Below are 27384 nucleotides of genomic sequence, written 5' to 3' on the forward strand. Positions count from 1 at the left end.
GTTGAAATTGGCTTCAAGTTCTTCCAGACATTCAAATATTCTCCATTTAGTGCGACTTAGCAAACGAGTTTTTTCAGCTCCTTTGTTACGAACCTGAATATTATCGAATGTGATGAATGAATTTATCACACTTTTTGTTTACCTTGCATTAGACGTGTTTTTTATACTGAATATTATATAATAATTATAAATTATAATCGAAATGAGCAACGTGTGTTTTTTTTTTATATGTTCCATTCCAGTCTCAATGTTTAAAGTGAAAAAAAATAAAATAAATTTATAAAAAACTGTACGTAAATAAATATATCAATAGATCTTTTTCATTCTAGAGGAATGTAGATATTAATTAATTAAATATGGGTAAATTATTAATTAAATATTGGAGGTAAATTATTTTTATTAAAATTAAGTATTCATGTTTAACAGTTAGTTGTTTGTATAACCGTTAGAAGCTGGCTTGGTGAAATTCTTATATAGCTGTCATCCGAGATCATATAGGTCTTTAAGAAGAAATATAGAATATCGATATTTCGAAGTTTCTTGGAATTGAACTCTGATAAGATGGATGTTTTTTCAGGTCTACTGTCCGACTATCCGTGCGCTCGTGTTTATAAATAAAGGCTTAACAACTTCTTAAATTTGTAGAACTAACAATAATTAATCACCACAGGTACCCGGCATTCAGTTCTTGGTATATTCTAGTCGTGCATTCCTGCCTCTATAAATCTTCTTGTTACGTTAAAATAGGGTATTCAAAGTTGTTCTATTGCAAAAAGTTTTTACACTGCGGCAAAAATGGCGCCACTTTGGCGCATTTGCTGCCCAGCAGGGAGAAGAGGGAAGAGTAGCAGAAAAAGTTTGCCCATAAAATTTGACTGCCATTGGTCGCATCTCGAGGCTTGAGGTTCTACCCAACCGAGTGAAAAAACCCCAGATCTAAAGATAAATGGACAGAAGCCAACAGCAGCCGGCAGTCGGCAGCTTCCATGTTATAAATATGTAGTATTTTTTTTTTCTGTCCCCATGGTTGGGGTGCGAGTCTGGTTGGATGGCATCTGCGGTTGCCGGGTATATAGAGTCAGGCGCTTATATAAGTTCTGCGCATATTATGTACACGCAGCAGCAGCAGAAATAGCAAGACATTGCGCAGGACCAGTAGAGCGTATGAACAGGAGGCGGGGAGCCATACACATGGCTATTATGTTTTCATAACAGCCAATCGCAGTTGGCCAAACAGGCGTACAAAATGGCCACGCGCTCTAGACTGAATGTTGTTTTCCCGAAAAACGAATAATAATATTCATGATTCTATAAAATTGTTTAAGTATTAATTTATGCAGTAAAAAGTTAATAAGCTTTCATGTGGAATTGGTTTTTGCTTGTAGTTTGAATTATTATTTAGGGTCAGATTAATTTTTTATATTTTTTGAATAGGTTGGAGCATAACAATTTCATTGAGTACCCAATTTTATAACTTTCATTGTAAAATAAATTATGTTCCCATTTTTTGTAAATATTGTATTTGTTTCTTCAAACTTGAACTTTATTATCCTTTGACTATTATGTCTTTTCTTCTCAACAATAAATTCAAACCCCATTTCATATTAAAACCTTAATAATAAAATCCAAATTGTTAAAATTGAGCCCATTATCTATAGGAATTCCTTGCTTGATTGAAATGATTATTTCCTTAAATATACTTAAAAACGTAGCGTATCAGACTCAATTTATTATTGAGCAAATAATTTGATTAGAAACTCTACTTGTAATTTCACTGCTTTAACTTTTCACTGCTCTACAATCTCTCGACATAACTTTAATAATCCAGGGAACGAGCATATTTGGACATCTGTGGTATTTTCGGGCGCTTACCACAATCCATTAGTAAATGAAATTCATAAATTCGCAGCCAGCCAGAAAGCGAGGACAGTTTTTGCAACATTTGCCAGGATATAAAATCAAAGTCAAAGTTATGTTATTACAATGTTACGGGGTGGCTGGATGCTGAGTGATACTCCTCCATAGATGCTTATACTTCTCATCCTCATCCATCCAGCCTTTGTGTGACAAATGTTGCGCAAACAAATGGATATTGCATTGCCAATGGGTTTCGGGTCGCGAAAAGTTTTTTCCCCAGTTCCAGCTCAAATCTCTGGCAATGAATCATAAATTTCCATAACTGTCAAACGAAACCGATGTGTTGGATGGTTAGGAATATATAGCATAACTTCTGGATTAAGTATTTGTTGCAATTTGTTAAAGTGAGCTGGACTGTTTCAGATTTTTTTTAATTAGCTAAAAACCTTTTAGTGTTAAGCTTGGCTTTTGTAAATTAATAATTAATTTATAGAAGTTGTGAAGGCTTAAGAGGCAGGGAATTACATTGCAAAACAATTGGTTATCCACCCTCACACAGATTTGTTGCTTTATAGAGCAAATGTTCTGTAACAAAATCTCAGTAAATACCTAACCTCAAAATTCATATAAATATTTAAGGTTTTCCTTGATCTACAATAAGTTATAGTTAGGTATCTAGTTCTTAGCTAATCTCAATAACATATACACTCTACGAAATTTCTCCTCAGCTTCTAACTACTCTAATATTTCATGCAGTTGCATGAAAACCTTTGTCTGGAACTCCTCCTAAGTTGTAGCTCATTTAAAACTTAATCAATCTATATACCCCCGTCTCCTTCACACAAAACATTTGTGTGGAAAGCCTAGAGCTTGGAAAATGAAAATGCATCACATGTTTAATGTTTCTCATGCCATTAGATTCGAATGCCGGAAAAGCCAATGACAAAGGGCTAGTCCATTAGATATGTGAAGGGCGAAGTTCAGCTCCACCCCATGCAGCAGCCTTTTGCGATGTTTGCGAAAAACCAGAACAAAATTTTTCGTAGCTGGATAATATTTTGCGCTTCTTGGTATGACGAATTCACATGTCACACTCGAATCGAATGCCAGGACAACTACTCTTCCGGCTCCTGCTCCTGCTCCTGTTTCTGCACATCCGTTTAGCGGGCAATCAAGCGTGTAGTGCGATTCAATAAGCGGATGCTGGCTGGGTTAGAGATGCTACTACCCCCACCCTCTCATTCACTCTGTCTTTTCCTATTTTTCTCTGTCTGTTTCTCGCTCTCTCACTCTCAGCCTCTGTGTCTTCTCTTGGAGAACTTTATCAACACCCATGTCGGCATTAGTTTTGTTTACAAACTTTTCCGGTTGCCTTTTTGACAGCCAGCCCTCTGGCTTAGGGTGGCTCAACAATTGCTACGCTTTGGGGTGGCATTTTTATTTATGAGCACTTAAATCGAAGCGCAAACTAAAATTGCATTTTGCATCTACATAAATATGCAATTGCGGCCATGTGAAATTCTGAACAGCGCTCGCCCGCTGTTAAATGCTGACAAAAATTAAGAATAAATGCGAGTAACTCCCCGACTGCCAATCCAACCCCAACTCCCTGTTCTAGATGACAGCTAGCGATAATGCTGACATCAATTTGAGACTCAATTGAGCTTGGGCCTCAACTTGTTATTGTTGTTGTTGTTGTTGTTGCTGCTGTTACAAGTTGTTATTCGTTGATAAATGTTGCGCTATCAGCGACGTTTATCGTCCGAGGGACCTTTTCACTGGGTGCGACAAGTCAGCGAATTGGAAACTGTTTTGCAGACCCCCCACACCCAACCCCTAAGGTAATGAGGGTGTACTATCCACACGCACACACACACACACACGGGCGACGTTGTCGCGACTCATCACATCTACTGCCAGCTACTCCATCTTCTCCTCCCCCTGCTGCTGTTCCTCCTCCTCCTCCTTTAAGCTGTTCTCATCTCAGCTCATCTCATCGCTGGGGCGTTGCGAGCAGTTACATGTTAAATGCTTGCTTAATTGCTGTTTTGTCTCTTGCTTAAGAGCTGACCGAGCTGATAAATGACTCTGTGATAACAAAAATAAAAATATCCACTCTCATTTTCATTTCATTATATGGATGGCATGAGCTGACATTGCAATCAGTTTATTTCGATGTATTATGTGTGTTAGAGCAGACAAAAATATCCATAGGAAAAGAGTCGTTGTATTATTCTGTTTAAGCTGATACTACATTTCCTCTATTTAAATCTTGATTTTTAAGCTAGTTTTTGTTCCCTTGAAGCCTGACTCTTTCCTGTTTAACTTTCACATTTGATTATGTAAATGGATTTTTGGTAAAAAACTAAAGTATGTATTTCCCTGAGAAATTCTAAAACGTAGTTTTAATACGTAGGTCAATTCTTAACTATACAATTTTCCCCAATACTCCTCTTTGTAAATATTAGAATTCACTATACTATATTTTCAGGGTTTCAAAAATGCAGTTTATTATTAAAATTCTAGATTCAAGCCCCCTAAAATTAAAGCCCAAACTCACCCAAAAAAAACTAACGCAATAAACTGACTGTGCGACAAATTTGTTGAGCACTTGAAACGCATGCAGATTTGCATATAACACATTATATTGAAGACAATAAACATTTATGAAAACCCATTAAATATAGAAACTAGAGCGTTGCAGTCGGGCATAACTGATTTTCGAATGCGCGTTCACGCCTTAAAAATAGCTCTATTTATGTTAATGGCTATTAATATTTTCCGTATATTTTTCACTTGAACTATATAATTGTAGGTCTAACTGTAGCATAGGTCAACAACAATAATTCTTTAAAATGATTCAAAGTCAATAATATATCTATAGATAACGCAAGTCTGGTATATAAGCCCAAGATCTCTCTTTCTCCTTCTCTCTCTCTTTAGCCATTATAACTAAGTAGTTACGACCCCATCGGCAGCTAGAAAGAGATACAGCTGAGCATGTCAACAAACCAATATACTCGTTCTTTACTTCCTGGACGGGCATAACAAGGCAATGACTACAAATTGCTGCCAGCCGTTGGCCTCTCATCGCTTTACCCCTTAAATGCGTTTAGAAAGTGAAATTTTGATGTTGGTTTTCGTGTCGCAGGGGTTTGTCGAGCTAAGGCCACAAATTATTTTTATAGCTGCGCTTGAGCCCGTTCAGTTATGCGCATTATGATCATGATGCTGAGGAGGATGTTGATGATGATGATGATGATGATATAAATAATAAACCCTTGAAGCCAGCCAGAGGAACGTGCGCGTCGTAAAAGATGGAACAACTTATGCAAACTCACTGTCTGAGCGAGCAAGTGAGCGAAGAAGCAAAAATTTTAATTGATGACAAATTCATTAAAATTGTCGTTGGAGGGCAATAAAAAGTTAAGTAAACAAGCGAACAGCGTGGGCGATGTCCTGCCAGCCACAGCCGCAGGATGATGATGCTGCGGGATTTCCGTCGTGCAGCCAAGCGTGAAGGATGCAAAAAGTTAATCGCACAGGCGGCCACACTTTGTAGCAGCATTTTAGACAGATGTGTTAATGTCTCTCTCTCTCTAGACGTATATATGTATATAAATAAATATATGTATATATGTGGGTGTTGGGTTTTTTTATTGCCTCGCCTGTGTGCACTTGCCTAGACCCAAGCGCAATAAGTAAATTGCGTAAATTTATAGCTGCGTAAATTGTTTAATGACTCAACAGTCTATTTATCCCAGCTATGGCATGCGTCGACATGGCCTAATGCTTGTTGAGGTCTCAGCCTGAGTCCGAGTCCATATTCAAACAGATTTTTACGACTGCCAGCGTTGAGTGAGCCTGACAAATAGAAAATGTATTTAGAGTAGTGTCAGGGAGCGAAAGGAATTCGAGGCTGTGAAGTCAGAGAGCAGCTGGATTTTAGATCAATAAAATTTGGGATGCTATAAGGCAACTACAGGCAACTGGACAAGACTTCTAGTTGGTTGAGAGAATTCGGAAATGTAGAGATTTTATTAAATGGAAAGTAAACTAACTTGGCAAGCTTGTCTAAAAAAGCTGATCTCGACTTGACATTGAAAACTTCTATTTGTGTTTTTTTTTCAAGCAAGTTTAGATTTTGAATTTAATGCATTTGTAATTTTCCCACCAGAAATGCAGTTTCTTCCATATCTTATCCCTTATGCCACAACTTTCCTAAAATCCCATCTCTCCAAATATCTCATGTTCAACATAAAACCTAATACTCAAGGAAAATTAACATGTTTAATGTGTCTCCCAAGTGCCATTTGCAGTCTCGCCAGCAATTGAGAACTGGTCATGCAATTAGAGTGCAATAAATCTCGACAAGGAGAATAAATCTGGCGCGAAAAACCCTTAAATTTTGGTTGATAAAATGCCGAAATTATCACAGCTCTTGGACATAGTGCATGATGATATATGAGCTGAAGTCCGAGCACTTTTAACCCATTAGCCAACCGGAAGATCGCTCAATTAGCGCGGCTGTTGGTCAACACAAGTCGCCAAGTCCCAAGTGGGTCACTCCACGTCCGTGGTATAGGAAAAGGCTTACGGTTTTTGTTGTGCCAACAAAGTGACATAAATCTCTTTTTCTTTCGGTGAAAACTCAACCGGAACGAAAGGCAATGACGCAGCAGGCGCTCAATGGGAGATACATATATGCTATATATCAGCTCTAGAGTCATAATAGGAAAGGCAGATTTATAGATTTCCCATAGTGCTGGGGCGCGTGCGAACCATCTCTCTATCTGTGAGCAGCATCTTCGGAAGGGATCGAAATGGGCATCGATGCCGGATGCACAGAAACGACAGGCGTTCGATTGAAATTAATTGAATTTGCCGCCCAACATGAAGCGCGACTACAACTTGACTTTGACTTGGGAATGGAATTGGAATTGGATGATGAAGCGTGCATCGGAGTAGGTTGCTTCCTGTTTATGCTCGAGATATTTTTGTAGCATAAATTACGCATATGATATGGGTGGCTGTCGTCGGCGTCGTCGAAAAACAGGAACATTAAATTTATTTTTATTTCACTGGCTTACAACCCCAAATGAGCAGAAGGACATACAACAGCGTTAAGCGCTTAGTCAAGTTTTTGGCTTAGCCCAGCCTCGCACTCCGATTTCTGCCCGCTGCGAATGTCGCACGATATGCGGTCCGTTGAGTTTTTCGCCAAAGTCATGAATTTTCCTTATTTTTATGATTTCTATTACATGTTACTTTTCGCTAGCCAAGAATTTAGTTTTGTTGTGTTTTTGGCAACACAGTCGAGATTTCTATCTTGGGGTTGAATTGAACGCCTGACAAGGCAGTCGCTAACAAAAAAAAAAAAAAGAAGAAACTGAAATAAAATAAAGCACAAACTCACGCCGGAAGCGCTGATCGCAGGAAAGGCAGACAAATTTATCAAACATCCATGTGGGGGTGTGCGCAAGCATCTGTCCTATCATTAATCATTTTGTTGTTGTATATACCAATTCTATATCCAAGCTTGAACATCTTAAAGTTGTTTAACAGTTTTCATTCAGCGAATTATAGGGAAAATTTAAATATTGGCGCCTAGTAGGCACCTGCGCGCGCATTCATGCACAACTATCGTCACATTGCACTGGCGCTTATCGCCCACGACTTGAGACTTATATCGATAGTTGGGCACAGTGTTGCACCGCAAGTATCGAAAAGCGCGACCCACTCTATCGTCCCGTTTTATTGTGTTATTTTATTTATACATTTTTAACTATCTTCGCACCTGAATTTCCACACAATTCTGTAAGTTTCTAATAATTAAACAAGCCAAAATTCAGGTGCAATTAGAGGATATACAGTTTTTGTGTTGTGTGCGGGCAAACAAAGCCAATGCAAATTCAGCTGCAAACTTGTGTTGTTGTTGTTGATGTTAGTGTGGCTCCCTCCTTTGGGGTGGTCAGCGGCAGCGCCCCAGTTGGTTGCCCTTTTCATATTTGTTATGATGGTCACGCGAATTTTGACCCGTTTCTCTGGCGCCGCTAGCAAATTTAATGCGTTTAAGCGACCAGCTGGAGTTTATAGCGGCTGCCGCTACTGTCATCACCCGCATGCTGTCCGTGTGAATGTGTGTGTGTATTTGTGTGTTCGTTTATGCTAATTAAGTGCAACTTTATTTGCCACCAAACAGCGCGAGCCTTGTTTGCAGCACACTTCATTCGTCCCCACGCACAGTTGAGACCAACAACAACAGCAAAAATATATCCTACATGTAATTCAATTACCATAAGAGCACGAACCACGCTCCAACCAGCGCTTGACCACAAGGAGTGAAAAGTGTTGAAAAATGTCGAAAATATTTAACTAAACTCTTTTATTTGATTTGTAATAAAATACTCAAATTGAGGCAGCATTGCTTATAAGTAAGTAATTTCATTTGTAGTACGGCTTTCTGTACTGCTTTCCTTGTAGTCAATTTCGTTATTATTAGTGCTTGATGACAGCCTTATCGTCCGTATGTGTTGTGATTGAGAAGTCAATACACACCAAAACATACAAACGTACGATTACGGCGCTCAGTTAGAGATAAGATAAGTCAACGACGGTCTTCTACTATAGTACACATACTTAAACTGGCTTACTTACAGCAAGAGAAAAGAAATTTTAAGAATGCAGCAACAGATTCTGAGTAGTGTTTAGAGTCTCAGCTGGCAGCCAGTCAATCAGACAATTGGCGAATTGGCTTAATTAAATGCAATTGCAACCCTTAAGAGTCCGGAGTGAGCTATAAAGTCAGAATCGGAGGCGCGTGTGGATCTCCCGCTGACTTAAAGATGTGAAATCTCTTTCAAGTCTCTGTTGTTTGTCAGATGGAGAGGGAGAGTAAGAAGCGGCGCGTCGCTTCATCAATTGCCTAATGACTGTGTCAATAATTGAGCATAATTGAAAAACAAGGGGACGAACGACTCACGACTCATCATCATCCACCGAAGCTCGCCTCATTTGTTTACACACTTTTTTGTCTGTATATAGAGCTATTTATACAAATTGCAGCTTGCAATTTAATTCAATTTACGGCCCTTTGCAACGTGTGACAAATTTTGTTGTTGTTTACGCACAATGGCTATTGTCGTCTATTAAGTGTTCCAGCTAATTGGAAAGTGACTAATACTTTTGAGCGCCTTGACTATTTATTCACTTCCACTTCCACTTTACCGCTTCCTCTTTTCGTCTTGCAATAAATTTGTAAAACAAAAGAGAAAAAGCAACAATAACAACAGCCATCACTAACAGAAATTAGTCATCCACATTAAAGTTGTTGTTGTCATTGTTTTTGCGTTTGTTATGCACCCACTAGCAAGGGTCCCCAGCTCTTCTTTTAACAGCTTACTCTCCCACTCACTCACTGGCTTGCTCTCCGTCTCTGCCAGTTTTTGTTTTGTTTACATTCCCGTCTGTCTTGACGATCGAGCGCCAAAGAGCGTAGAGAGCGCAGCAGGTGCCGCGTTTGGTGCTCATTTCTTCATTTGTGTTCACTCTCGCTCTCTTGAGCCGCTTGCGTTCGGCGCGCAGCTGTAGGCGCGCTTCAGTTCTGTTTTAGCTGTCGTCGGTGCCGATTCGTGCCGTCGCCGATATCGATAAATTCTCTGCGAAGTGTATAAAAAAATAAGAAAAATATTATCATACATATATTTTTGTGTGTTCTCTGTGTGTGTGTGCATATATGCGATATTCAAGTTCAAATATCAAAAGGCAATAAATACAAATTTAAAGCGCCAGAAATTCAGCAGAAGGTATATAAATGTATACAGCTATATATACACACATACTTATGCAGTAGTTATCGCCGAATTTTCGGCTGCTGTACATGTGTGTTAGTGTCTGTGTGTGCATGTGCGAATGTGTCTTGTGCGTATTAGTGCGTGACATATGGCGCTATTTCTATGGATAACTTACCAAAAGGCAACAACAACAAGAACACCTAAGCACAAATAAGCAAATTAATTGTGTAATCTTGAAACGCGCCCACGCGCCTACATTATGCTCGGCGCCTGCGCAGCGCGTGAAAATCAAAGAAAATCAAATCAGACTGCAGCCAATAAGAATCCTTGACTCTTATAAATTAGCCAGCAGCAGCGTAAAAGTGTTTTATTTTATTTTTTTCCTTCTTTCTTTCGGTTTATCTGATGCTGTTCATAAAGTTAAAAACAAGCACAGGCAGGCGTATTACCTCATCGCGCTGCCGCTGACGTAGCCGCTGCCCCTGACTTTATTTTATTAGTGTGTTTTTTTTTTCTTGTTCAATTCTATATTTCGTTTCATATATACATATGATTTGTATAAGTGTTTCCCAGTGTATCTGTGTGTGCGTGTTTGTATGCTGCGCAGCCAGCTAGTTTGCCTAGGCAGCTGCTACTGCGCGTCCTCCTCCACTGGCTGTGCTACTTTATTTATTTATTTTGTTCGTATACTATGTATGTATGTATCTGTGTATCTTTGAGATACGTGCGCGCCATTTGTCGTTTTTGTTTTTATTTCGTTTGTTCGCTTTTTATTTGCATTTCAATCTCTGTGCGCTCAGCTTTTTCAGTTTTTTTTTTTATACCCTGAACCCATTGAAAATGGGAAATCAGGGTATAATGGTTTTGTTGAAATGTATGTAACAGGCAGAAGGAGGCGTGGCAGACCCCACAAAGTATATATATTCTTGATCAGGGTGACGAGCTGAGTTGATTTGGCCCTGTCCGTCTGTCTGTCTGTCCGTCTGTCCGTCTGTCCGTCTGTCCGTATGTTTGAACGCGTCGATTTCCGAAGATATAAGAGCTAGAGACTTCAAATTTTTTGTAAAATGTTCGTAATTACAGCGCGGATATCGAGTTTATCATTAAAATTCGATAACTCATCCCGATCTTTTTTTATCGATGAAAAACTTTATCGAAAACCAGTTATAAAATTATATCTTCTACACCTTTATTGCTAGAGTCTCCAAATTTTTAATGTATGCTTATATGCAATTTATACAATTTCGGTTTTTGTTAAAATTTACCCCCCCACCCTTAAATTCACCCCCTCACCCTCACTTTTGTAAAAAGCGTATTTCAAATACTAGAGACTTGTGCTTTGGCAATTACATGCATATCCATGTTATAATCATAATCTGAAAGTTTCATGAAGATCGTACGTCCACAAAAAAAGTTATTAAACAATTAAGTTCTCATAGTAAGCGCACACTGCAGCCCATGCGTGTTTATGCGTGGGTGCTTGTGTGTGTATGTGTTTGTGTATGTGTGTGTGTTTCTTGTGTAAGCTGAAAGACGCGAAAAATTATTGAAATAGCTAGCACTCCAAGGGTTCAGGGGATCTCGTAGTCGAGCAGTCTCGACTAGAGCTTTCTTACTTGTTTTTTTGTCATCTGTCATTAGCCAGTCGCAGTCGCAGTCGGCGCTGGCTTCTCAGTCAGCGTCGCAGTCAGCGGCTCAGTTGCTGCCCTCTTTTTTGGATCGTTTGGCAAATTTCGCTGCTGCGGCTTTTGTGGGCGTATCTTGTATACTCTCCATTATCTCTTTACGAATATATCAATGCTCGTTCCGTTTGTCTTTCGCGCTACACACATTGCTTTTGACCTTATTTATAAGCCGCAGTTATGGTCTGGCCTGGCCACATAAACAAATCACATATAAAGAAATCAAAGCTCATTTTCACTCCATGTCAACGCTCTCAAATTGTCGCGTTCTCCATTTTGTTGTTGTTGTTGCAGTTGTAGCTGTTGTTGTCGCTGTGTGGGCTTCCAATTGGATTTGTCCGACTTATGCATCCGCTGCGTGTACACACTCATACACACATACACACACACACAATCTTGCATACACACTACAAAATTTCATTGAGTAAAAAAATGCAAATGAAAAACTTAACTCGATTCGAATTTGTATCTGGGCCAGTTTTGTTGGCATTTGTGGGCGTCTCAGCTCGAATTTCGTTGGTTTTTAAATTTCTGGCTTAAATAGTTTTCGCATGCTATATTAATTGAGTCCGCATTCGTTTTGCATTTACTAAATATTTACTACACTTGTTTTCCTGTCTCTGTGTTCCATGTCCAAATGGCATCGCAGCTACCAAAAAAAAAAAAAATATATATATATATTGATTTGTTGTCGCACAACTTTCGAATTGCGTTTACGCGTTTTCTCTATAAAGCCTATATGCTATATATAGCCTCTTATATAGCTCAAGACGTACTTTATTTTACGATCTGTTATTGTCTGCCTCTTGTATGTCTCTTCTTTATAGTCTAGCATTAATTGATTTTTTTGTGAAATCGTTTTAATCGTTTGCAATTACGTGATTTATTTCTCTAAAGCTCCAGGAAGATAAAACACAAAGTATTGTATTTAGATGATCTATTGATGTATAGTAGTAATCTAAAACTAACCAGGCTTTGAAATTTCTATCAATATTATATAGAAAACTCTTGAAAGTCTGTACAAAGTATTTTTCAAAATCCATCAACATTTTCTTAAAGTTTATAAATTTTGTAGTTCTTTTTTACTTGTAAACCAAACATACTGAAATTATGTTGTTCCATTTAAAATCGTTGTTAGCCTCACCAAAAGCTTCTCAGACGAAAGAAAGCAAAGTAAAAACGCCGAAAAGCAAATGTTTGCCTCATGTTTCAAGCTCAATTGAAACAAATTAAGCAAGAAAATTGAAAATTTTGTATCGTATCAAAATTCACTGCTCCAAATGGGCAACAGCTACAACAACAACAACTGCAACAAAAACAATGTAGACAGCAATAACAATTAAAAAATTTATAAAAATAACAACTGTGTGTGCTCTATTTTTTTAACGCCTCAGCATTTTATTTGTGCACTGCACACAGAAACAACAAAATACATGCATTCACACATATCTAAGTACACACACTCTGTGTGTGTGTGTGAGTGTGTGGCAATATATGTATGTCGATACAGATACAGATACAGATACAGATACAGATACAGATACTTCTGTTTCGTTTATGCCGCCTTTCAAACTGCTGCCGCACACATGTTTCAGAAACAACAACCCAAACACAAATTTACAGAAAAGCACAAGTAAGAAAAAAAAAAAACAAAATAAGGTGTCCAAAACAAGAGTGTAAGACTAACAGATACCCTTTAAATTGGGAAAAATTAATAAAAGTAGCTAGAGTCTCAACATAATTCGTTGAATCTTCTTAAATAACCCAGATATTCAATCATATATTTTCTCAAACGATTTGCTCATATGTTCAGTACATATTCCTGAATATGAAAATTAAAGTCGACCTTCTGTAGTCTGTTTCATAACTTAGCACAGTAGTAACACTCCCTTTTTTTCGGCCACAGGGTATTTTGAAAAAGCGCAATATAAACCAAAAATACAAGTTTACGTTTTGAGCAAGAACTAGAAATTCAGTATTTCTATTGAGTTCGATAGGCTTTGGCCATATTCCGGCATATACATATTTATATATAGATATTTTTGTATATATATGGTTTATTGTTTTGGAATGTTTCTTAATTACGCGGAACTCAAGTGGCAAGTGGCAAATGGTGAAGCTGGAGGTGAAGCTGCTCCAAACAGAGATACAGAGAGCGAGAAAGAGAGAGAGATAGGCAGAGAGAGAGAGATGGAGAGTGAGCGAAAATGAAACCAAAGCGCAATCGGATTCGAGTGTGGGGGGCTAACTCATTGGAATTTCGAGTATTTCCCTTTTTGCTGCTGCTGGTCACGCCCCGTTGGCTGACAGCCCACTTTTTTCAGCTTTGCGTCAGCCAGGCGCTTAGTCATCGAAGGAAGTCTCATTGTTGACTCTGAGCGGCCTGATAAGGATTTATAATAATCATTTTAATATGCATTGATTGCAACTCGGCGTGTGTCTGTGTGTGTGTGTGTGTGTGTGCGTGCGTTCTTCGTTTTGCATATGCATTTAAATATGTGTATTGTATATTTATATCTTGTCTATATATAGACAAGACTCGCGGTCTTGAGACTCAAGTCAGTCGCCTTGTTGAAATTATGAAAAGATTTAAATATGCAAACTGGAATTCGCTACTCGCATTCGCTTTATCTACTCACTGTATATATGTATGTGTATGTGTTTACTCGTTTATATAAATACCTATATAAATTCTCATAACTGTTTACATTCCTTGTGCTTACCGCATTTAATCTGAGACGCTCCAGGGTAGGGCTACTATCATAAAACCTTTTGCTTAATTACGTCACGCGTTCACAGCTAGAGCTTATATTGTGTAAATACTATATATATATATGTATATATACAATCTGTCAGTCATTCAATACTTGATTTGTAACTAGATATAGCGACAAATACGTTTATTTTCTATTTCTTGATATTAATTAAGCATTTAAAACATCTGTCAAATGTTTTTTATTATTATACAGTTGATTGTAGTTGCTTTTTTTATACTCATTCACGAAAGTGAATCAGTATATTGGTTTTGTGCAATGTCCGTCTTGCTGTCCGTCCGTCTGTCCGTCTGTCCGTCTGTCCGTCCGTCCGTCTGTCCGTCTGTCCGTATGAACGCAATCTATTTCGGCGCTATTGAAGCTAGAGACTTGAAATTTGGAACACATACTCGTGTATATCTCCGATTTATAAAGTGTTAAAATTTTCCCGATCCGCCCACTAGGGGCGTGGCAAATCGGAAAATGCATTTTCCCATATACCAGAAATCATGTTTGTTGAAGAGCTAGAAAGCTGAAACTTGGTATGTAGGTCCGCGTTGACCACCCAAGATCACGAGCTATGGCGGATATATCTACGCCCATTGGGGGCGTGGCAAATCGGATAAAACTATATCTCCTAAAGTTGTAAACCTAGAATGCTGAAATTTTGCACGTCAGCTAATGGTATGATTCTATAAAGTCTGAAGATAAATTATAAGTCTACGCCCGTTAGGGGCGTGGCAAATCGGACCTGAAGATATAGTGATTTTTAAAATTCTCCTATATTTTGGACACTATTGATGGCAGAGACCTCAAATTTTGTATATATACTCGGACTGATCACCCAAGACCAAAAAGTTTTGTCGGATATATGTCCGCCCACAGGGGGCGTGGCAAACCGCAAAAGTTTATATCTCCTAAAGTATAATAGCTTGAAGCTTCAAATTTGGATAGTTGAGTTACTGGTAGCCTCCTCTATCGATTCCCCAAAAATAATTTTTACGCCTCTTTAGGGGCGTGGCATATCGAAAAATACCCTGTAATTTTCACATTTTTTTAGGGTAAGCATTCAAACTTTGCAGTTAGGGTAACGTTATCTCTTTCTAAAAACTGACCAAAAATGAGGTGTCTACGCCCAGTTGGGGCGTGGCAAATCGGAAAAACCTGTATATTCTACAGTATTAAAACGAAACTTAACTACTAAATTGTTGATGGGATGTGAATGAGTATTCCGCAGTCGGTAACGCCCGACTGCAACGTTCTTACTTGTTTTAGTATATATTAGTGTTGATTAAACTGTCTGCGAATTTTAATGAAATGAAAAGTGCAGACAACGAAGTGAATGAAAATCAAATATCTTTGGAATGGAAAATACTCAATGGCAGAAATGCAGAGTTACTTTGTAAGATCTTGCCTAAAATCAGATATAATTTTTTTATATACATAATTATTGATATACATAAATATGATATATATTCAGTTGTGTCCAACTGTATTTTCGTATGTTTCATATTTCTTCTACTGTCTAAGTTGTATTTCTTCTGATTGCATATATACAGATATGGTTTCACTCTGATATCCTCTCCCTCATTACGTTTTTAAATTCCAAGCTAAACATTCATTTGCTAAAAGATCTTCCCCTCAGTAGTTTGTTTGGCCTAACTCCGTCTGTTTGCCCAACCCCAAAGTTTAAGTAACTACAAAAAAATATACAAAATAAATAAATGGAAAAAAAAAAAAATTTGCGTGCTCCACTCATAAACTGTCAATGCTCAAATCCTCGCTGCTTGCACCACTGCACCGTCGCACCACCCAATTAAATCTTCATTCCCCTAAGTGATTTGATATGCTGCAAAAAAAAAAAAAAAAAAAAAAAAACAAAATACGGAAAAAAATACAAATAAAATATAATAAAAACCCCTTTTCCGTCTGTTTGGGCGTGTGGCGTGTCCATTGGCAGTTATCGCGAGTTTTCTCGCCTGGCCTTGATGGGCGTGGCAGGGGCCAGGGCGCAGGCTTTAATCAATGAAAGCCTTTGTGCCAGTCCGTTCGACAGTTGCGTACCCCTCCTCGTCCTCCCTCGTATATCTCATTTTACGTCTTATTCTCAGTTAGTTTATGGATGCAATGTGGCATTCAAGTACGCAAATCGCATGCCAAAGTCAACGTAGCAACGGGAGCCGCCCAAGTGCTATATATATAGCATATATAAGTTTCAGTCTGTAGTAATATATGTATTTGCACTGAGAGAAATTAACTAGCTATTCCACAGTCGAGTCATGTAAGAAAATTTGCATTAATGAAGCAGAGATTAAAATCTTTTTGAGTCTGAAAAAACGGCTTGAAAGAGAATTTCCAGTATGTAAATAATAAATAAAAATATAAATTAAAAAAAAATAAATAAATAAATTAAAAGAAAAATATTTTTATATATCTATTTATTTAAGTCTACAACTTATCACAAAATAGATAACATTTTGATTAAAATAAATTAATTTTGTTATCTCTTAACTGAATATATATTTATATGTATCGCTCAAATTTTCCGTAGACTTTATAGTTATATAGTATAATAACTGTATATATAAAATAATAAAAATAAAAAATAATTAAAAGATATTCGCCAATTGTTTCTCTCAGTGCATGCTTGTTTGTATGTGTGCGCATATATGTGTGCATGTACATATATACATACATGTATTTATGTTTGTCTCTCTTGGCACTCACTTGTGCGAAAATCACATTGGAGCCCGACTGGCGGGAGCCTAATTTTTTGCGACCCCTGCAAAAGGAGCAGGCGAAGCAGCAGCAGCAGCACTAGCAAATGAATAAGAAGAAGCAGCAGCAGTTGTAGCATTTGCTTTAGGTTAAAGTAGCTGGGAATGAGAAGTTCCCTCAACGCTTTTTTTTGTTTTTTTTTGTTTTTTTTTTTTTTTTTTTGTTGGCAGCCAATCATAAAATGTTTTCTTGGCATTGGCCTCAAGTGCTGCCTGGAGGATGCGTAGACTGAGCAGCGACAGCTCGAACTGAAAGGATATTCCCAACGTGACTCAATTGATAATCTTTAAACAGCATAAGTGAAACTTAATTGGAGCTAAGCTGCAAGCAAAGAGTCACAAGGCCTTTTAATTAGCTTCAGCGATGTTTATCTGTTGACATAATTTGTTGTCATTATGAATGGATGTGTGTGCGTGTGTATGGGTGGGTGGGTGTGAGAGAGAGTGTGTGTGTGGTTTCTCCCCCCTTTTCCACCTTGATGCATTCTAATTGAAAATTACAGGGCCACTCAGCCACTCAACCGACAGCCACATCAACCACAATCCACCCACTCAATCCATGCCACGCCCACTTTTCGCAAAGCAAACCTTCTACCCTTCTCAGTGGTTCGAAACGTCATTCGATTTGATTTGTTTGTTTGCTATTGTTTGTGTTTATTTATTGTGTATTTTGTTACTTTTAATGCATCTTTTATCTGGATTTTGCCATCAATAAGCCAGAGAGTGAATGCTCATTGTTGTTGTTGTTGTTGATAGTGATACAAAATTTGTGCGGCATTGTGTGTGCCGAAGAGTTGCCCGAGTGACGACGTCTGCGTCTCAAAGTCTTGTTTACTCAAATTACAGCTGGGGTTATCTGCAGTTACATCCAGAGTGCCATTTCCCAAGTCTCAGTCTCAGTCGGAGCTGGCGAGTCAAAGTTCGCTCTTGTCTAGTTGTCTAGTTGACCCAATAGACTGCCAGCTCTCTCACACACTATCACTTGCTGTCTCTCTCACCCTCTGTCTTCCTCTTTTTAGCTATAGCGTTTATTTGCTTTAGCCAGCTGCTTTGTTAATCTCGCTCTACTTTGCTTTTACAATTTGCATTTAGAAACTCCAGCGAAATCTTATCGCAGCTGCCCAACGCGAAATGTTTACTAAATATTATAAATTGCTAGCCAGCGATCAGCTGTGCGATATATGTATAAAGTTAAAGTTGAATGACTTCTTAAATAGGTTAAATATATGTATCTATGAAAGGAAAATAAGCTTCTGATTATATCGCCAAGATTATGTGGTTGAACGATGTGTTCAGAGTATAAAAGTTATGGTAGTAAAAAGCATTTGAAAAGATGTTATCTAAATTACGCGGAGATTTGGAAGAACATAGGGCTTAAGTTCTTCAGCTGTGGAGGCTCTTGTAATATTCAGTTATATGATTATGTAGCATGATTTGTATGATTTGTAAAGTTCGTAAGAGAATTTCCTAATAGAATTTTCAAGTATTTGTACCCGAACTATTATACATATATACCATACCTATAAACTATACACCATACTCTTGTATTCAGCATTACATGACGAAGATTTTTTTACAATTTGAAATATAAATATTTATTTTCTTATTATTAATTCAACTGAAAAGTCAATGAATTGTGTTTAATTGAGTTCTAGATTTATACACACATTCAACTACCATTATTTTAGATGTTAGTCAACGCCTCAGAATTTCCGCTGACATCAATTGTAGCTTCAGCTAATACAAATACGATTCAATTCACTATACCATCTGGTCGTACACCTAAAATGCATGAAATGAAATATCTAAAAATTCAACGATGAGTCATTCGCGTAAAAATCAAATGAAAGACCCCAAATACACAAAGGCCCAGACTCAGTGCCAGCAAATTGTCTGAATACACAATTTTGGGGGGCGTTCAAGATTTGCCAGCATCACAGGGGAACTAATGAGCATTAGCTATCTCTAATGATCATCACTGATCATTACAAATTAGTCAGCCAAAATGAATACACATTATGCTCACAAGCGCGCGAACTGATGATCATTAGCGATCATCAGAGATGACCAGCGATCAGTTGTAATTATTTGTGATCATGATCAGCAAGTGATACGCATAAATGAATATATAATTCTTCGAAGGGAGCTCCAGATAGGCCAGTATCACACTGTTCTAATGATCATCTGTGGTCCATGATGAGTAGCAGTGTTCAATGATCATTAATGATCAACACCTTTCAAAGGCAATCATCATCACTGCTCAGTGATGATCATCATGTGGCCCCTGGTCTTACACACAAAGATCAACTGAAATGTTTGTCACACCTTGTTGTTTTTTTTTTTTTGACGTCAACTTTAGCCGGCATTTTATGGTTGCTCTGATCTTGTACAGGCTCCTCCGCCTCATAGATTTCGTTCTATTTTCAGTCTGCCATGAAATTTGTGACATGAACTGGGCAGCAGAAGGCGGGGAAGGTGGATCAGTAGGCTGTTTTCTTTCATTGATGAGCCCAGCATCTCACAGAGGGAGGCATTAGAGCAGAGCAGCGCCGATCCCAACCAGCATATTGGGCATGGAAAATCCATTGGATCTCTCAGTGAGAGATTTATGCCACTCTCCGAATTATGCTTTGTTTACCTTGAAAAAGTTTCATCGTTGATTTTTCTCTATTTTTAGTTGCCCCTATACCACACTTGTATATATACACAGACGATGCTAGCTAGTCTAGCTGCTGTAGCTATGTTTTTTTGGCTTAATTAAAATCTGTGGGCTTTTGGCTTTTATTCGTTGGCCAAACTTTTGCGCATTTGAATTTAGGTTTTCTGCTTTCTATTACGTTAAATTTTGTGTTATTTATAAAAACGACTTTTTTATATTTATGATTTATCTTGCGTTATGTGATTTATAAGATATATCAGCAAAGAAATTGGCTTGGAAATTATAAATAATTCGAGCTAAGGAAATTTATTTGCTTGGAACCCCTATAAGTTCTTTATTTCTAACATTTTCTCTCCTCATATAATAAATTTAATAAATTAATATCATTTTATTTTTAAAGTTTTTTTTTGTTTCTTTACATTTTCTCTGTTGCTTCTTTCTTTGCTGACTTTTCATCTCCTTGACTTACTATTTCAACATCTTTTAACTCTACCTTCTCAGTTATTCAGATTATAATTCCAAAATAGTTAATGCATCAGCATCCATTGGATCTCTTCGCCTCTCGACTTTCTTCTGCTTGTGACTTAACTATTTAGAGACGAGTAGTTAACTTGAGCATATCCAATCAGCGGCCACGCCCACGGATCGTACGTGCCACAGCGCCCAAGCAGCTATTGAGTATCGTTTAGTGATGATTGTGAGAATCGTGCCAAGGTCTCAGATTGTGTTCGCTTTAACTACGTGCCTCGTTATCAAGCGGCAAAGCAACAGCTCCGACTTGAACCGCTGGCCAAACACAATCGGCCCACAATCAGCCAGACAGATAGAGCCAAACAAGTTGTCAAGTGCTGCAGCGCCCACACCGACGCCACAATCGGTGGCCCACGCCACAAATAGTTGACAAACGAAATGCGGCAACTTTTGTTTTACAGCCGCAGCGGGTGTCAACGAGCCGCCTAGCTGATTGCACCTGCCACAGAGGTGGGTCAGCTCGGCTCATTTTCTATTTCATTGCTCCAAGTCGGCGCTGACTTGTTAATGGTTTCTTGACTCTTGCCACTTGCCGCATTCTTGGCCGGGCTGCAGCAACTGCAGCAACCGCCTTGCTGGCAGTTGGACTCGGCCTCGGTCTTAGCCCATTTTTAGTCACGCTTTGTTCAGCTTTTGGGCTTTTGGGTGTTGATTGATTTTTATAAACAAAACAACGCTAATGGAAAAGTCGGGTGCAACATTCTTTAGCTGATGCTGTGGCTGCTGCTGCTGCTGTTGCTAGCTGATAAACCCGGCTGCTGTCTGCAACAACTTGGTGGCATTTGCCCATATATGTGCCTACGTGCAGCATGTGGCATCCACTGCTGGTGAGGTCGCGCTTCGCTAATATGGAAAATGAAAACAGGAAAAATGCGTTTCAGATGCGTGCAGCAAGTTCTGCTGCCACTGCTGCCGCACTGCTGTGGCATGCAATTCCATTTTCCATTTTCCCCTCTCGAAAACTGTTGAAAGATTTATATTACATCAAGCACTTATCGCACTTACGTCTATAACTCACTTTTTTACTTGCAGATTTCTTAAGCAAATATTTTAACGACAGCAACTAGAAGACGAAGAAGAAGAAGAAACAGAGGTAGCAGAAACAATAAGAAACAACAACCACAGCAACCACAACGAAGCAAACGCAACAACGACAACAATTAGCACGAAACTTTCTAAAAATAAAAAAAACATTAACTTCACTTCATTTTTACTACTACCGAAACGAACCAACTGCAAACTGCTTCAAAACTGAAAACTGGCACCGATTTCGGCTAATGCAAATTGAGGTGAGTTTTTCCTATGAATAAGTCTATATATAAATGTATATCTTTAAATATATAATAGCATACTTATGTATACTGAATTATATAATTATTTATTTAAAAGGCTCAAGAATCACAATCAAATATATTTATAACACATAATAATGCATGTTTATCACATATGTAATGTATCACATATGTAATGTACTCAACAAATTATTTTGTGTTATTTTATGTTAGTCTTTTAAGTTAAAAGAGCGACAACTTCATAATATAGACAGACAAAACAGAGCTAGATCGATCTCCTATGAGGAATGGGCTTTGCCACGCCCTTTATGCTTGTATTATGCATTTCAGCAAAACCAATATGCTATGTGCTATGTATATATAACTCGTTTACTTTGTTAATCCAGCTACTGTTCTACTAATGTAGCTAATACAGGGTATATTCCAGTCAAACTCTCCCTGTTCCCAAACATTTCATTTTAGCTGATTACAAAGTGCTACCAAACTGCTATAAAACATAACTAAGTGATGGTAAAAAATAGGTTTACGAGCTACTCTCCTTCAGTAGGGGCCCGCTCAAACTACCTCAGAAGTAGTTTCGTTTAACGACTGCCCAACTTTGAATACCCTACAGTTTCGTTAGATATTAAAACAATATAATTTTCATAGAGATAACTTTTTTCTCTGCTTTTCTTTTTCTTTTGTGGGGGGAGTTGTGATTCAGCAAATTTGACTGCACGAACTTTGAATAGGCCTCGCAGTGTCTCTCCATGGTTTTTATGGATTTGATATTGTTGTTTTCCTCTTCTTCTTGAAAATTTTTATGCCTCTGCCTCTGGCTCTGCTGCCTCAGACCATTTATGCGAGCGAAATTCTTTCTTTCTTCCATTTTATTTCTTTTCATTTGCTCGCAAACACAAAATAAAAATTGTGGAAATTACATAAAAGGCTCCACATTGGCGCAGTCTACATGACATTCTGTTATCCTTTGGCCGCCCACGCAAATAAACGGGAGTGGAAGCAAAGCAATCAGAGGGTGCCGATGCGCATCTCAAATGATAGACGAGCCAATGCCCTATGTAGACTGTGATATGAAGTCTGATAAGATTTGCAAGCTAAATGAGAGATTGGAAGACATAGATATATATAGGGTTGTCCATATTCGATTGACCCATCTAGCAGCCTTTTATCTTTTAACAGAGATGCCAGATCGCTCATTAACATAGCGTGTTGGAAGCTTTAGTCTAATGAATCTGTATACGAGCATTTCTAGCTTCATTTCTTGTCTGCTGCTGCCTGTTAGTCTGGCATACCCCATGCTCTGTCTCTCTGGCAAGTTTTTACTTTATGCTGAATCGAATCGCCGTTGTCGTCAAGCACAGCAAAGTGTTAGCTGTGCAGATTCCTTGCTGGCACAGGACTCCTACGCACACGCGCCAACACACACACACACACACTAACACACACATACACTTTTATATGGCCAGACAAAATGGAGGCTGTGGCGCCAGAAAGTCGCGCCAGTTGAGTTTTTTCATGGCGGCAGCGTTTGCTGAGTTGACTTGACTTGGCTTTGTTAGCTGGGGCTGTGAATACCATATAGAGACATATATACATACATGCATATAGGTATCTATATGTACAATATATACATATGATTAAAAGGGTCTTCAGTTAAGTTGTCAACATTTATTTTTTCTTTTTCTACTTTAGCTGCATTTGCTCAGTGCAGACGCTGCCCAAGTGACGTATACTTAATCTAGCTGACTGTAATTAATCAAAGCTAATTAAAACTTCAAGTCAAGATATCCCGCAGCAAGCATACCATTTTGCATAATATATAAATTTATATATTTGTATATAATAGAAAAAAAAAAAAAATAGTTAGTCTTGCCATTTATACAACTTGGCAGGAGGATGCTGCTGCTCCTGCTCCTGCTGCTGCTGCTGCTGCTTGTTGTTGTATATAAGCAGAGCAGCGCAGCCATTGGTGGTCCTGGCCCACCCATTGGGCGCGCAGTTGGTGGTTGTTGTCGCAGTTGCCCAAAAAATATACATATATATATATTTGTATGCAAAGGAAAAGAAAAAGTCGACAAAGTGGCAGCTAGCAACTCCAACCCCCAAAGCTGTTGATCTCTGCACCCATCCCTCTTGCACGTGCAGTCGTTGCCCATAATTCGGTTTCAGCTTGAACGTTTTTTGGCTTGGAGCATGCGCAGCAGAGCTCAGCATCCCAGTTGGTGTTTCGTTCGTTTTTGTACGCCCGTTGATTTTCATATTGCTTACGACTTGTGGCATGAATGATGTTTGCATCAGAAGCGCACGATGTGTCGCCGGCGTAGCACATCATTCTAGGCCTAGCCTCCGATCCGGGCAGGACACAACGCCAGGCGCTGACATCATCATCGAGTCAGACAACAACAGCCAGTCAGCCAGCCAGCCAGCTAGCCAGTCAGCCAGTCAGCTAGCCAGCCCAGCATCCAACTCTGCATCTGCTCTTTCAGTTCAAGTTCAAGTGTTGCTTCAAGCAGTTGTCACGCGCCACCGTTTTGTGCCTTTTGTTCTTCAAACTGAGAAAAAAAAAAGAAAACGTTGTTAAGTTATTGTTATTGTTGCCTTTACGCGTGCCTTTTCGTTTTAGTCTTTAACATCAAAGTGCCTTAAAAGTTATTAAAAAAAAAAAAAATTATTAAACAAAAATTATTAACTATTAAATTGATTCGCGTTTTTGGTTGCATTTGTCGTCGTGTGCCTTAGAAATTTAATGCAACATTTTTTGTAGCTGTCTAGAAATTTAGGCCCTAGGCTCGAACTCTGCCAATAATTTGCCTTAACTAAAGAAACAAACACCAAATACACCAAATTTGTTAAGATTATATATACACAGAACGTTTTTAACCCTATATATATAGATATAGATATATACCGTATACAAACAGTTTTTAGCCGTTATTTGTTATATATAGAGATGAATATTTGAATATATTGAGATTCGTAGTAGTCGCGTTTTTGGAAGCTACTTTTTAAACAGATTTATATAGTTGTAGGGAGTTAGGCTCTCGTGTTAGTCGTTTTCCATTTTGTGTTTTAGTTTTCGCTCTTAACTTATCGGTTCCGTACAATTTCTTGTACAAAAACGTGCTGAACGGGTATCCGTGCCGCCGTTTCAACACCACAAACGTGCCTCAGCTCGATGAGCAGCAGTTGCCGCCGCATTAAGTGGTGTCAGTCGGGCCCTCCGATCGTCGTGCGCTGCCCGTCGTAGTCAACGATTTTTAAAATCCCTTCACACCCGTGCCAAAAAAAAAAAAGAAAACAAAAAAAAAAACAAAAACAGCTATATTTAAAAAAATATAAATCAAACAACACACACACTCACACACAACACAATACACGAGTCCTGAGTGCCTTTCGAAAAAACCGAAACGGAGAAAAAAGAACATAAAATATTACGTAATTTTAAACGAAATTCCTTTAATGAGCTTCAAAATGTGCACGACGAGTAAGTAGAAAATATTCAAATTTAAGGAAACTATACTTTTCCTCGATTTTTTCTCTTGATTTTATTTTATTTTATTAAAAAAATTAATCTGTTCAAATTTTTATTTATGTTAATAAACATTTAAAGCCAGCCACGTTCCAGCACTAAAGCTGTATGCTACAACACTCTTAATCGCCAGCAAGCACTGTGCATGCAAGTTTAAAGCATTAAGGCTGACTGCTACGGCACGCAGTCATAAACTAGTCGATTTTCAGTAGCCACCAAAATGTTTGGGAATTATTTTGCAAATATTCTTTTCTTTAGAAAATCTATACAAAATAATGAATTCAATATATATATTATTATAGGGGAAAACATTTATAAATTATCTTTTATATACTATACAAAATTTTCATTAAACGCCCTAAATATTAATAGTAATAAATATTTAGTTTCATTATATTGCTTCATGGCAGCACTTAATGATTCCAAATTGAATCATAAAGAAGAAAAACAAAGAAGAAAACAGAAGAAAACAAATTTGTTATATCCAAAACCCCTATAAACGAGACGTAAAATCATAGAGCCTTTTATTGAATTTCAAAACTTTTATCATCAACAAATGAAGAAAGCAACATAACAAGCCCTAGGTTTATGTGTGAATTCCAATAAACAGGCATTCCAAAGTGCACTTGGCTCCACATTGGGGCAATTAATTAGTGGACCCATAGAAAACTTGGCTGGCCGTAAATTTCATCCATTAGTCGCACAGTGGGACTTCCCCGCAGCGAAAAGTGCTTGCCAATTAGTATGAGCCAAAGAAGAAGAAGAAGAAGAAGAGTGAGGAACTGAAGTTGGTCAAGTGGCATTTGCATGCGCCAGCTATGAAAATCTGCGGGGAAATCGCAAGTCTTTTGATGCTAGCGCAATTTTATGAGCTGCCATAAAAATGGTTCTGCAATTGAAACCTTAGTAAGCTGTAATTTTAGATGCATTTCTCTTTCCCTTTCTAATATTAGCTATAAATATAGACATACATACAGCTGCGAAAAATAAAATAGCACCACTTGCAAACGCAAAGTTTAAGAAGTTCTCCTAGGTGCATTTATCAATGTATTGATCTAATTTTTTCTTGTATATAAGCAGAAAACAATTAATAATCGCTACAAGCAAGAATTATCCCAAAAATATTAATCGTTTTTATATAATTCAAAAAATTCTTAAAAAAGTCGTAAAAATGCCGAAAAAAATAATAGCACCACTAACCCTTTTCGAGTGAAAATCTATATTTTTCGCAGATTTGAATATCTTCAAAAGCACTAATTGATGAGATTTGTTGGTTATATATCTATTTTGATTAAAAAATTTTCAAAAAAAATGGGTCGTGAAGAGCATTACACCTCCGAACAACCCAATCTCATCAAAAAGTTGATTTCGGCTCAAAATTTTCACAGGAAAGTTGGTCATTTGATGGGTTGTTCAAATAAAATGATCCACAATGCATTATTCCATAAAAAAAATTGATGAAAAGCGCAGATTGCGCTGAGTTCTGACCCAAAATCATGTCACTCGTCTCATTTACGAGAGTAAAAGGATCCTTTTAAGCCGGCTACTCAACTGAAAAAGGACCTAAACATATCAGCAATGGACCAAACAGTATGGAAATATTTAAGACATCACGATTTGAACACTTTCCGTTCAAGAAAAGTACCATATTTGAATATAAAACACATTTCCAAACGGATGCCGTTTGCAAAAAATCAGTCTCATACTAATACACTTGATCCTCCATGTTTAAGGGTTTTTTTTGTATATCTAGGACCGAATTCTAAGTTCTGTGGATGTCTCACGTAGGACCGCGATCCTTTTCCACTAAAAATTAGCATCTTACTTTCATTATTCAAAAGTATGTTTCTCCATTCCTGCGTAGACCAATTTTTGTGTTTCCCTTGCAAACGGCATCCGTTTGGAAATGTGTTTTATATTCAAATATGGTACTTTTCTTGAACGGAAAGTGTTCAAATCGTGATGTCTTAAATATTTCCATACTGTTTGGTCCATTGCTGATATGTTTAGGTCCTTTTTCAGTTGAGTAGCCGGCTTAAAAGGATCCTTTTACTCTCGTAAATGAGACGAGTGACATGATTTTGGGTCAGAACTCAGCGCAATCTGCGCTTTTCATCAATTTTTTTTATGGAATAATGCATTGTGGATCATTTTATTTGAACAACCCATCAAATGACCAACTTTCCTGTGAAAATTTTGAGCCGAAATCAACTTTTTGATGAGATTGGGTTGTTCGGTGGTGTAATGCTCTTCACGACCCATTTTTTTTGAAAATTTTCACAAATTCTGAAAATTTTTTAATCAAAATAGATATATAACCAACAAATCTCATCAATTAGTGCTTTTGAAGATATTCAAATCTGCGAAAAATATAGATTTTCACTCGAAAAGGGTTAGTGGTGCTATTATTTTTTTCGGCATTTTTACGACTTTTTTGAGAATTTTTTGAATTATATAAAAACGATTAATATTTTTGGGATAATTCTTGCTTGTTGCGATTATTAATTGTTT

At 37.9% G+C, this 27384-nt stretch overlaps 1 protein-coding gene across 6 annotated transcripts in view; it reads left to right on the forward strand.

Moving 5' to 3' along the window:
* The first annotated feature begins 7548 nt into the window (after window positions 1–7548).
* Window positions 7549–27384, forward strand: part of rhea (Talin_middle and talin-RS domain-containing protein rhea) — a 35902-nt gene continuing 16066 nt past the window's right edge. For 3 of the 6 annotated variants that reach the window (XM_018006157.2, XM_018006159.2, XM_018006160.2), the window contains exons 1-2: window positions 9462–9662; window positions 21085–21341. The gene's annotated coding sequence lies outside the window, so the exon portion shown is untranslated. Of the gene's footprint in view, window positions 7675–9461; window positions 9663–21084; window positions 21342–23214; window positions 24829–27384 lie in introns of those variants that run through there. The other 3 variants (XM_089466833.1, XM_018006158.2, XM_089466834.1) reach the window with 3 other exon arrangements.

This window comes from Drosophila arizonae, chromosome 4 (genome assembly GCF_054131065.1).
Source record: "Drosophila arizonae isolate 15081-1271.41 chromosome 4, UAZ_ARI_1.0, whole genome shotgun sequence".
NCBI lineage: Eukaryota > Metazoa > Arthropoda > Insecta > Diptera > Drosophilidae > Drosophila > Drosophila arizonae.